This window comes from Eurosta solidaginis, chromosome 1, assembly GCF_040869045.1.
Source record: "Eurosta solidaginis isolate ZX-2024a chromosome 1, ASM4086904v1, whole genome shotgun sequence".
NCBI lineage: Eukaryota > Metazoa > Arthropoda > Insecta > Diptera > Tephritidae > Eurosta > Eurosta solidaginis.
In genome coordinates this window covers 324,837,376-324,850,393 of record NC_090319.1, presented here as the reverse complement: position 1 = coordinate 324,850,393, position 13,018 = coordinate 324,837,376, and the positions used below count along the sequence as shown (strand labels likewise).

Genomic DNA, 13,018 nt, shown 5'->3' with positions numbered 1-13,018 from the left:
CTTTTCGAAATGTCGCCATTAGGGTGGGCCAGGGGTGACTCTAGAATGTATTTGTATGATATGGGTATCAAATGAAAGATGGTAATGAGTATTTTAAAAGGGAGTAATCCTTAGTTCTATAGGTGGACGCCTTTTCGAGATATCGCCATAAAGGTGGACCAAGGGTGACTCTAGAATGTTTGTACGATATGGGTATCAAACGAAAGGTGTTACTGAGCATTTTAAGAGGGAGTGGGCATTAGGTCTATAAGTGGACGCCTTTTCGAGATATCGTCATTAGGGTGGGCCAGGGGTGACTCTAGAATGTGTTTGTACGATATGGGTATCAAACGAAAGGTGTTACTGAGCATTTTAAGAGGGAGTGGGCATTAGGTCTATTGGTGGACGTCTTTTCGAGATATCGCCATTAGTGTGGAACAGGGGTGACTCTATAATGTTTGTACGATATGGGTATCAAACGAAAGGTGTTACTGAGCATTTTAAGAGAGAGTGGGCATTAGGTCTATAGGTGGACGCCTTTTCGAGATATCGCCATTAGGGTGGGCCAGGGGTGACTCTAGAATGTGTTTGTACGATATGGGTATCAAATGAAAGGTGGTAATGAGTATTTTAAAAGGGAGTAATCCTTAGTTCTATATGTGGACGCCTTTTCGATATATCGCCATAAATGTGGACCAAGGGTGACTCTAGAATGTTTGTACGATATGGGTATCAAACGAAAGGTGTTACTGAGCATTTTAAGAGGCAGTGGACATTAGGTCTATAGGTGGACGCCTTTTCGAGATATCGCCATTAGGGTGGGCCAGAGGTGACTCTAGAATGTTTGTACGATATGGGTATCAAACGAAAGGTGTTACTGAGCATTTTAAGAGGCAGTGGACATTAGGTCTATAGGTGGACGCCTTTTCGAGATATCGCCATTAGGGTGGGCCAGGGGTGACTCTAGAATGTGTTTGTACGATATGGATATCAAATTAAAGGTATTAATGAGGGTTTTAAAAGCGGGTGGCCCTTAGATGTATATGTGAAGGTGTTCTCGCGATATCGACCAAAATGTGGACCAGGTGATCCAGAAAATCATCTGTCGGGTACTGCTAATTTATTTATATATGCAATACCACTAACAGTATTCCTCCCAAGATTCCAAGGGCTGTTGATTTCGCCTTGTAGAACTTTTTCATTTTCTTCTACTTAATATGGTAGGTGTCACACCCATTTTACAAAGTTTTTTCCAAAGTTATATTTTGCGTCAATAAACCAATCCAGTTACCATGTTTCATCCCTTTTTTCGTATTTGGTATAGAATTATGGCATTTTTTTCATTTTTCGTAATTTTCGATATCGATAAAGTAGATAGAATCTATGTCCCTACCGAATTTGAGGAGGATTGGTAAATTTTTGTTCGACTTATGGCATTAAAAGTATTCTAGACAAACTAAATGAAACTGGGCGGAGCCACGCCCATTTTGAAATTTTCTTTTATTTTTGTATTTTGTTGCATCATATCATTACAGGAGTTGAATTTTGACTTAATTTACTTATATACAGTAAAGATATTAAAATTTTTGTTAAAATTTGAATTTAAAAAAAAATTTTTTTTAAAAGTGGGCGTGTTCTTCATCCAATTTTGCTAATTTTTATTTAGCACATATATAGTAATAGTAGTAGCGTTCCTGCCAAATTTCATCATGATATCTTCAACGACTGCCAAATTACAGCTTGCAAAACTTTTAAATTACCTTCTTGTAAAAGTGGGCGGTGCCACGCCCATTGTCCAAAATCGTACTAATTTTCTATTCTGTGTCATAACGTCAACCCATCTGCCAAGTTTCATCGCTTTAACCGCCTTTGGCAATGAATTATCGCATTTTTTCGGTTTTTCGAAATTTTCGATATCGAAAAAGTGGGCGTGGTTATAGTCCGATATCGTTCATTTTAAATAGCGATCTGAGATGAGTGCCCAGGAATCTACATACCAAATTTCATCAAGATACCTCAAAATTTACTCAAGTTATCGTGTTAACGGACGGACGGACGGACGGACGGACATGGCTCAATCAAATTTTTTTTCGATCCTGATTATTTTGATATATGGAAGTCTATATCTATCTCGATTCCTTTATATATGTACAACCAACCGTTATCCAATCAAACTTAATATACTCTGTGAGCTCTGCTCAACTGAGTATAAAAATACTACTACGAATACGTGCATATTCGTTTAAACGCAACAACTTTATTTTTAAATATTTATTCATTTAATAAATTTTTACCAATTAATTGGTCCTCCATTTTTATTAATGGCTTCATATATTCAAATGGGTATCGACTTGGCTAAATTTTGCAGCAGCATGCTGCTTAAATCTTTCCAAGCTTCTTTAATAGCCAAATTCAACTCTAATTGAGTTCTGTAAAGGTGTCCGTTAGGGTGGTCCATTTTATAAGGTAAAAAATATTTTATTTTAATTTCTTGCCTCCCACCCCACAGAAATGTTTCATTACGCTAAAAGTAATTTGTGTCAAAATTTGGGATAAATTGGATAACTCTAACCCGTGCCGCAGGCAGGTCAAACATTTTATATGACGCCACTGAGTGGTTTATGCAAATAAACTAGTAGGCGTCAATTTATCGCCAAAGCGTCTGTTACCCAAAAAACGTACGGACGTACGTACGTACGCACGTGCGCGTTCAAGTTTGATTGATTTTTGTGGCAACTTAGAAATCAGCTGTTTTCTTTTGTTTTGCTTTGTATACATTTAGAAAAATGTTGCCATTGATTGGTTAGCATGCAAACATCCATTTTCAGTTTACAGTTTTTCACATCATAAAAAAAACTAATATAAAATATATCTAGCCAGTTCACTTATCTATAATTTACAACTTTTCATATAAATTTTTCGTTAATTTATTAAAATTAGAAAAATATATTATACATTTTCTGTTATAATTGCAAACGGACCATACTCAGCATATAAAAATGTCAATAGGCAACTCTGTCAGTTGAGAGAGCAATCAGCTGACACGTCTCTCGCGGTGTTTTTCTTCTCGATTTTATATTATAAGATAATAGTCATCATCAATGATGCCGTCATCATTGATAATAGCTATACGGTAGTAACACTGTGTCTATTCGTGCGTTCTTCTGTGAAAAAGGTTTTTCTTCGAAGTTTTTTTATGATGTCTGCTAAAAGATCTTTACGAAAAGATTGTGAGGTTTATTTAATTGGACACTATACGTCGCAAATTGTAGGCAATAAATTGCCCTCCAATAAGCAAGTATTACTGGTGCTATTTTACAACATGCGTGAAGTTAAGCTTAGTCTACGTGAAAGTGCCTCTTTAACTCTTAAAGAAGTTTCTGTTTTTTGGGATAAGTCTCGCATTCCGACACGTAGAGATGATCACTGTATCGAGAAGCTTGAGATGCTGTATACAGAGTGGAGGGTACTACAGAAGTCAGCTAAAAGGCCTAGTTCAAAAGAAAAAGAACATATTTTTGTGGAAAGACTTGATGACTTATTTGATATCTCCCATACAAATGCTTTGGAGTTGCTGAAAATAGACGAAGATATACAGTTTTTACTTAATCAAAGAAAAAAGGGCGTCCTGCCTATATGCATGGGTACGATTACCAACTTGCTTCCAAAGAGAAAGCTGCTATGGAAAGATCTGAAAAACTATTCGAGCGAATGCAGGGAAGCGTTCAAGAACAATCCAGAATAATGGAACGAGTTACATTTCCTTTATCATCAGGTGGTAGTTCGGACGAGTCCCGTAGCAGCAAAGATGAAACAGATAAATTTCCAGAAGAGGTACTTCAAGAAGAACCGGGTCCTTCACAACCAAAAAAAGACTCTATGGTGCACGTAACATTCACTCCGAAAATATCAGCGGCATTTGATGCCTGCAAAATTAGCGACAGATTTGGAGTCCACATTTTAGTAGACGTAGGAGAAGCATTGGGGCATGACGCTGCAGCTTTGTCCATAAGCAGATCTACATTACGCCGGTCCAGGCAACAAATGCGTGAAAAGAGGTCTATTAATTTAAAGGCTGCTTTTGAAAATGATAAGTTATTGGCACCAGTAATTCATTGGGATGGAAAGCTTTTACCTTCCTTAACTGAAGCAGAAAAGGTCGATAGGCTTGCTGTCTTGGTTACCAGTGGTGATATTGAGCACTTTGCTTGCAGTTCCTGCTCTGCCAAATTCAACAGGAAAAGAGCAAGCCGCTGCAGTCTATGACGTATTTTTAGAGTGGAATTTGGACAGTAAAGTGATAGCGTTCTTTTGTGATACTACAGCATCCAACATGGGTTATATCAAAGGGGCGGCCACAATACTGCAACACATGTTAGAACGTGATATTTTGTACTTTCCATGTAGACACCACATACTTGAAATGATTTTGAAGTGTCTTTGAAGTAAAGATGCCTTCTTCATCTGGTCCAAGCGTACCCTTATTTAAACGTTTTCAAGAATTTTGGCCAAAAATAATTCAAAATCAGGTAAAGACTGGATTACAGATAGAAAAAATTAAACACATTCTAGAGCCAGTTAAACTTGAAATTCCAAATTTTATAAATCTATGTCTAACAATTCAACAACCCCGCGATGATTATAAAGAGTTTTTATTACTTTGTAAACTTTTCACTGAAGTACATCCCACTAACCTAAATTTTTATCGTCCAGGTGCATTTCATCATGCACGTTGGATGTCTAAGGCAATTTACTGTCTCAAAATATTTTTTTTTTTCAAGATCAATTTCAATTAACAGTAAAAGAAAAGACAGGAATTGCAGATATATGCCTTTTTATTTTTTTTATTTTTTTTTTATATGTAAAAGTTTGGTTCAAAGCTACATATGCGAACAAAGCACCACTACTTGATTTACAGCTTTGGAAAGAACTGAATGAATATAAAAATATTGACAAAGAGATATCTGGAGTAACAAGTAAAAAAATATTAAACCATTTGTGGTATTTAAATCCAGTCAACATTTCGTTACCTTTTTTTGGTAACGAAATTTCGATTGTTTCAAAGCGGGCTATGGTCGATGCTTTAAAGAAAGTAAAGCCAAATGAAGAAGGCATTAAACGGTTGAAGATAAGTGATATTAATGGCATTAAACACAAGGAAATTGAGGACTTTATATGCGATAAAAGTAAATTATTTTTTGAAAAGTTAAACTTACCTACAGACTTTTTGGAAAATGGAGCACAAATTCATCTTACAAACAATGTTTAGATATTGTTCGTAAACTTAAAGTGGTAAATGATGCAGCTGAGCGCGGCATAAAGCTTATTGGTGAATATAATCACCTTTAACAAAAAATGAAGAACAAACCTAATTTTTATTTCAGTTGTTAAAGATTATAAAGCACGTTTTCCAAATGTCAACAAGGAAACCATGTTACAAGTTTTTAAGTAATAGAATGAATATTTTTTGTTAAAAGGCTGTAGTTTAAAATAAAATAAACATTACTTTTCCAATATGTGATTTTATATCTATTGATTTTTTCCTATGCTACAAGTTTATGATGCCATATTTTTTTACACATTTTACATCATATTAAAGTATTAAATATTCGTATTTGTCGGTTGCCATTACTTAGATAATATGAATGCAATAGGTTGTATAAATATTAGGAATAATTCAAAGTATTCTTATATTGGTAAAAGGGCATATTGTGCGGCCCGCCTTCCCCTTATTTTAGCTCGCTTATTTTTTAATAGGGTTATTTTTTCATTTATAATATGAATGCAATAGGTTGTATAAATATTAGGAATAATTCAAAGTATTCTTATATTGGTAAAAGGGCATATTGTGCGGCCCGCCTTCCCCTTATTTTAGCTCGCTTATTTTTTAATAGGGTTATTTTTTCATCAATTGAAATCATTTCCACGAGTGGGAGATTAAAACTTCCGAAATCGAAAAAGATGGACCACCCTAGTGTCCGTGGACCTTTTGTCCATAAATTTTGCTCTACAAAGTTCTTCTACCGGCTTCGAATTGGAACTGCATGCAGGTCACTTCATAAGTGGAATGTTGTGTTCTGCCAGCCATTTGAAAGACCCCTTTGAAACATGAATGGCAGCGTTATCCTGTTGGAAAATGCTGTCTTCATCCATTTGATCATCTGAAAATCAAACGAGAGCATCGTCCAAGAACTCCTTATAAACTTTGGAACTCATTTTGGGTGGTGCGAGGCAAATGTTTGCTTTTCATCTCGATGAAAATGCCGCCCACGCCATTGTGCGTAACAGTGACGACCGTTTGTTAATAAAACACTTCGGCGGTGACAGCTTATGTGACATAAAGTATCATATGGTCATAAGGAATAACCACCTAAGTCCTATGTATGTAGAAGTATAGCAGTTAGGCTGTTATTCCTTGTAACCATACGGTACTAAATGTTGCATACTTTTCTGCGCACTTGATACTGCTTTAGGTATTTTTGGCGATGGAGATTTAACGTTAGCGAAGGTTGGAATTCGGCTCATATTCCTAAAAGATTACAATGACCCCGACACACTTGTAATAAATTAAATAAATAAATATATGTTGGAAATAAAAATATTTAGCGCTGTCCATTTCTAGCCACTGAGGCCCATTCTAGCAGCACTAAGGGATACTATCATCTCTAAGCCGATGCTAAGCAGTGACTTGGATGCACATCAATAATTCAATCATTATAACTACAGATGCACGTGTATAGCTTCTCATATGCGCGTGTATTTGTGAGCGACACTTCCACAATTATAATTGCATTCTTTTGGGAGCATCTCAGATAACATATCTGCATGTGTTTGTACGTTACTTCTCCGCTGCGTGTACGTACATATGTGTAGACATAATGATTGAACTATTGATGTGCATCCAAGTCACTGCTTAGCATCGGCTTAGAGATGATAGTATCCCTTAGTGCTGCTAATAAATAAATAAAAAAAAAACTGCTGCTAATATTCGTTACAATATTGTTACGAATATTACCAACACTGAGGGGTACTGCCATCTCTAGGCCGATGCTAAGCAGTCACGTGAATTCACATCAATAATTCAATCATTATGTCTACACAAACGCGTGCACGCGGCGGAGAAGCAACGCACAAGCACATGCAGATATCTTATCTGAAATGCTCCTAAAGGTATGCAATTGTGATTGTGGAAGTGTCGCTCACACATACAAGCGCATGGGGTATGAGAGAAGCTATAAAAATTATACATCTGTAGTTGTAGCTGAGAAATTTATAACTAACTAGTAAGTTCTGGAATTAGAAAAGCCTAGAAATATGCAACGAGGAGGTCGGACAGTATAAAAAGGCGACAATAGTAGAGGCAAAAAATCAGTTTCATTTGAGCTATCAATCAGTTTGGTTATTAAGCAAGCTATTCGTTGCAAAGTATAAGTGTTATTGTGAAGTACTTTAATAAAGGCCATTTTTCCATTATTCAATATTGGAGTTATTTATTCAACAGTTTAGCGATACGAACGTTGGCATAAGATTGCAAATAAGGGGAATTGCAGTAAATTCGTTACAATTGGTGTCAGAAGAGGAATTGTTGAATAAATTCCGAAGATTTCGAATACAACTTGGACATGCCAAAGTTAAGTGAATTGAAGATCCAGCAACTGAAGAAGGAGTTGGAGAGCCGTAGATTGAATACAACCGGCATTAAACTAGAACTTCAGGAACGACTAGGACAGACAATGGAATTAGAAGGAATTGACAGGGAAGAGTATGACTTTCATCTTGATGGCGAGGAAACAACAAAAATGGAAGAGACAGTTACGCAGACAGTTACGAGCACAGACTTGAACATGATTTTGGCTGCAATATCTGCTCAAACATCGACAGTGGTTTCTCAACTGGAATCGCAAGAGACACGTTTAACATCCAATATGAAAGCACAGGAGGAACGTATTTCAGAAATGTCATCGCAAATGTCATCTCAACTGGCATCTCAACTGGAATCACAGGAGACACGTATAACATCTAAGATAGAAACACAGTTAGAACAGAAGACATATATGTCTGAGTAGTTGAAAGCACAAGAATCTCCCATATCTTCGCAACTGTCAGAACAGGAAGCAAGGGGATCATCAAAACTGCAAGCGCAGGATGCAAAAATCGCTCAATTTCAGGCAGAAGTCGATGATTTGAAAGGTCGTATGGAGCAGTTACAACTAAATCGTCCAGCTGTTTCAGCAAGCAATCCGAAGGTAAAGACACCATCCTTTGACGGTTCTGTTCCTTTCCAGGTCTTCAAGCTACAGTTTGAGAAGACCGCAGCAGTGAACAACTGGAATGCGGAAGATAAAGTTGCTGCACTGTTCGTGGCATTGAAGGGGCCAGCAGCCGAAATCCTACAGACGATTCCCGAAGGAGAGCGGAACAACTATGAAGCATTGATGGCCGCTGTCGAGAGACGTTATGGAAGCGAGCATAGAAAACAGATATTCCAAATAGAGTTGCAAAACCGCTACCAAAAAGCAAATGAGACATTGCAGGAGTTTGCTTCAGATATTGAAAGATTGGCTCATCTTGCAAATGCGGACGCACCCGTGGAATGCACTGAAAGGGTAAAAATCCAGAGTTTAATAAATGGCATACGAGATGTAGAAAGGAAGCGGGCTACATATGCGAATCCAAAACTAACATTCGCAGAAACGGTATCACATGCTCTGATTCAGGAAACAGCGTCGCTTCTGTGTAAGCCTGTTTTCAAAGCACGCAGTGTGGAAGTAGAAAGGCCAGAGTTGGTAGACGCAATATTGGAGGCGCTGAAAGGATCGCAGAAGCGGAGTGAAAGAGTTATCAAATGCTTCAAATGCGGGAAGCCCGGTCACATTGCACGTCATTGCAATCTTGGTCCTGGTAGTTCCAACTTGGGTGGCCGTAAGCGCAAAGTTGGAGGAGATAAGCAAGAGCGTGCCAGATGTAAAAATCGAGAGCTAGCTCCAGCTATTGAATGTCCTGTGATATCTGTGTCGCAAATTGGAAGGAAATCAAGCAGTCTTACCGTCAGAGGGAATGTGGATGGCAAGGAGCGTGTACTGACTGTAGATACGAGCGCATCTCATTCCTTGATTCGATCTGATTTAGTCAACAGGAGAGTAAAACCGTTACCTGGAGCAAGGTTGCGTACGGTCACAGGCGAGTATAACCAAGTCCAGGGAGTAGTGATATGTGAAGTCCTAATTGGAAAGGTCATGGTTCTACACAAATTCGTTGTGGCGGAGATCGTTGATGAAGTCATATTGGGAGTGGACTTCTTAGTTGACCATGACATCAGGATCGATATGCCAAGAAAGATTATGCGCTATGAGAACCAGGATGTGCCACTTAACTTCAGTTTGGAAGAAGGGTTCAGCAGTAATCGAGTGCTGGTGAAAGAGATCCGACAAAAACAGTAAAAGTCAAAGGCAGCAGATTGGGCAAGGGTTGATGGAACGAATGGGCCAAACAAATCAAAACCGAAGGTACCTTTGAGAGAAACACTGGCATCGAAAAACCCTAACGGACGTACTAAAACGAAGGAAAGAATTTCGCAGAAAGAATGCGAGGGCGGTTTCAAGCCAGGGCACACTACTGTTTTGAAGCGTCGGAACGATACTGATTATGCAAAGCAAATCCGTCCAGCGCAAGCTCTACGAAGTAGTTCATTGGCCAAACAACAGAGTGTGAAGGAACGAACTAGGGTATTGAGTAGTACGATGAAACATAGGTACGATGAGAACAATAATTCGAAAGGTTTCTTGGCGGGAGATTTGGTACTGTTATACAACCCTAACCGGCGGAAAGGTGTTCCATCCAAATTTCGGTGCAGTTGGGAAGGCCCGTACAAAGTTGTGAAGAAGATCAGTGACACCATCTACCGCATACAAACAATTGGGAAACCACGAAGTAGAAGGGTGGTTCATTTGGAGAGGCTAGCAGCGTTTAGATCGAGAGATTTGTCTGAACGGGACGATCAGACTTAGGTGGAGGGCAGTGATACGAATATTAGCAACACTAAGGGGTACTGCCATCTCTAAGCCGATGCTAAGCAGTGACGTGAATTCACATCAATAATTCAGTCATTATGTCTTCACATACGTGTGCACGCGGCGGAGAAGCAAAAGAAATGCTCCTAAAGGTATGCAATTGTGATTGTGGAAGTGTCGCTCACTCATACAAGCTCATGGGGTATGAGAGAAGCTATAAACATTTACATCTGTAGTTGTAGCTGAGAAATTTATAACTAACTAGTAAGTTCTGGAATTAGAAAAGCCTAGAACTATGCAACGAGGAGGTCGGACAGTATAAAAAGGCGACAATAGTAGAGGCAAAAAATCAGCTTCATTTGAGCTATTAATCAGTTTGGGTATTAAGCAAGCTATTCGTTGCAAGGTATAAGTGTTATTGTGAAGTACTTTAATAAAGGCAATTTTTCCATTATTCAATATTGGAGTTATTTATTCAACAGTTTAGCGATACGAACGTTGGCAGAAGATTGCAAATAAGGGGAATTGCAGTAAATTCGTTACAATATTTTTAACTCAAAGTTAAAGTGACTGTTGCCAATAAATGCTACTTTGGACTAGGTGGGCAATTGAAAAGTAAAGTCCCCTCTCTGCAAACGAAAACCATACTCTACAAGTCACTTATCGTACCCGTCCTGATATATTGTGCAGAAGCATGGAACATTAAAACATCAGATAAAGCGGCTCTGGAAGTGTTAGAGGGAAAAGTTCTTCGAAGGATGTATGGCGAGTACCGAAGAAGATTTAATGATGAGCTGTACGAGCTTTACGCAGACATCAACATAGTTCAGCGAATTTAAATGCAGCGGCTACGCTGGCTCGTCCATGTTGTGCGAATGAAAGATGACGCTCTGGCCGCCACTCCGCTGGATGGACCAGGTGGAAAACGATTTAAACTCCCTTAATAATAATTTATGATAATTCTTTTATTAACGCCCAAACGAAGAAAATTTAGAAAACAATCTATATCGTTAAAAAAATAATAACTTAGTTAAATTGATAAGTTAACTGAACATATAAACCAGTTGAAGTGCGTTTCCATCCAGTCTAGTAGAATCGTGAACTTTCGACTTGCCAGTGTCAAGGGTGCTGCTCCAAGAAGCAAGTACCTCTGCACTATATACCTCGTGAAAGATAAAAAAAAACTTTTAACCTTGTGCTGCTCTGAAAGCAGGTATAACTGAAATGCATTATTAACGCACACGTTTATGGGAAAAGTCAACATTTGCCAATGCCATCTTTTGAGCCTTATTCCGATTCTGTATTTTCCGACATTTTGATCAAGTCTATCTACTCCACCCATAAACTTGTAGTATATTTGGTAGCAATGCGGCTAATGGACATCTGCACGTTTATTATTGAGCCATCTCTATACCTTGCCGACTGGGCGAACCTCGCTTTCCGTTGAGGTGACGGTTACGATATTGTTGTCGTTGTAACGTACTAAAGTTATGTTGGAATTTATATCGGTTACTTGATGGTATGAGCCCAGTTTTTTTCATATTTTTTACAACATCTTTGATTGGAGCGTCTTCAACTATGTTGGCTCTAAGAGTTACAGTAGCATCGTTGCCAACTTTACTGACTTCATCGATATGGTTCTCCAAAAATGAGATACCCCAATCTTGTGCAGAGTGACCTTATTTTATACCCAAAAGGAATTGGATTTTCGTGAATGTGCTGCTTGGTTCCATGTTTTCCAAAATAAGGTATGATCGATTCATCTATAGATAAATGTTTGTCTCCGGGAAAATACCTTAGCCATCTTTCATTCAACAAATCCCATAAAGGACTTACTTTACCAAATTTTGCATCAGGAGAAATATGGCCATCCCCACTGGCATGGAAAGAACGTAGTAGTTCTCCGAACCCAGTACGAGATATGCACGAGGCCACACCTGGATGATGAGTATCTATATTTTGGTTCCAGTATAATATATATCAAGAAGCACTATTAAAACCAGATAGGAGTAAAATACCGATAAAACTCTTATCTGCTTCAGTTGTAACTCTGAAGTTCATTTTTATAGTCAGCGTGCTTTGCACACAGAATATACTAACTTTGATTGGATAACGGTTGGTTGTACAGGTATGAAGGAATCGAGATATATATAGACTTCCATATATCAAAATCATCAGTATCGAAAAAAAATTCGATTGAGCCATGTCCGTCCGTCCGTCTGTCGGTTAACACGATAACCTGAGTAAATATTGAGATATCTTCACCAAGTTTGGTACACGAGCTTATCTGGACCCAGAATAGATTGGTATTGAAAATGAGTGAAATCGGATGATAACCACGCCCACTTTTATATATATAACATTTTGGAAAACACAAAAACCTGATTATTTAGTAAATAATACACCTAGAATGCTGAAATTTGACGTGGGGACTGATATTGAGACCCTTGATAAAAATTTGAAAAAAAAATTTTTAAATGGACGTGGCACCGCCCACTTGTGATAAAATCAATTTTACAAATATTATTAATCACAAAGCAAAAGTCGTTAAATCTATCGTAACAAAATTCGGTAGAGAGGTTGCCCTTACTATAAGGAATGCTTTGAAGAAAAATTAACGAAATCGATTAAGAACCACGCCCACTTTTATATAAACGATTTTTAAAAGGGTCGTGGATGAATAAAATAAGCTATATCTTTGCAAAAAAGAGAAGAGAGAGAAGTTCGTAAACCTTATCGTCAAAAAAAATCTCGAAAAACTCTAAGGTATTACTTTTATCGAACACAAATTCGGGTGGAACAGATTCTTTTTCTTGTTTTTATAAGATACTAGCAGAGTACCCGACGTCGCACTATGGCGCCTCTGCCCGAAAAGCTTGGCAAAAATCAAAAATTTCATGAAAGCGTTCGATAAACCTAATACATGTATTTAATAAAGAATTACGAATATGTAACTCTTATTAAACAGAAAATGATATTTTAGGAGGTAGAGCCGCTCAAAGTTGATTAATTTTTAACACTTAGAAAAA

The 13,018-nt window shown here is 37.9% G+C and overlaps 1 protein-coding gene and 1 pseudogene across 3 annotated transcripts in view; both read right to left on the bottom strand.

Moving 5' to 3' along the window:
- The window catches only part of DPCoAC (dephosphocoenzyme A carrier), a 106,115-nt gene that overhangs the window by 66,784 nt on the left and 26,313 nt on the right, over positions 1-13,018 (bottom strand). The window lies entirely within an intron of this gene.
- Positions 11,067-12,888, bottom strand: LOC137240857 (piggyBac transposable element-derived protein 3-like; annotated as a pseudogene).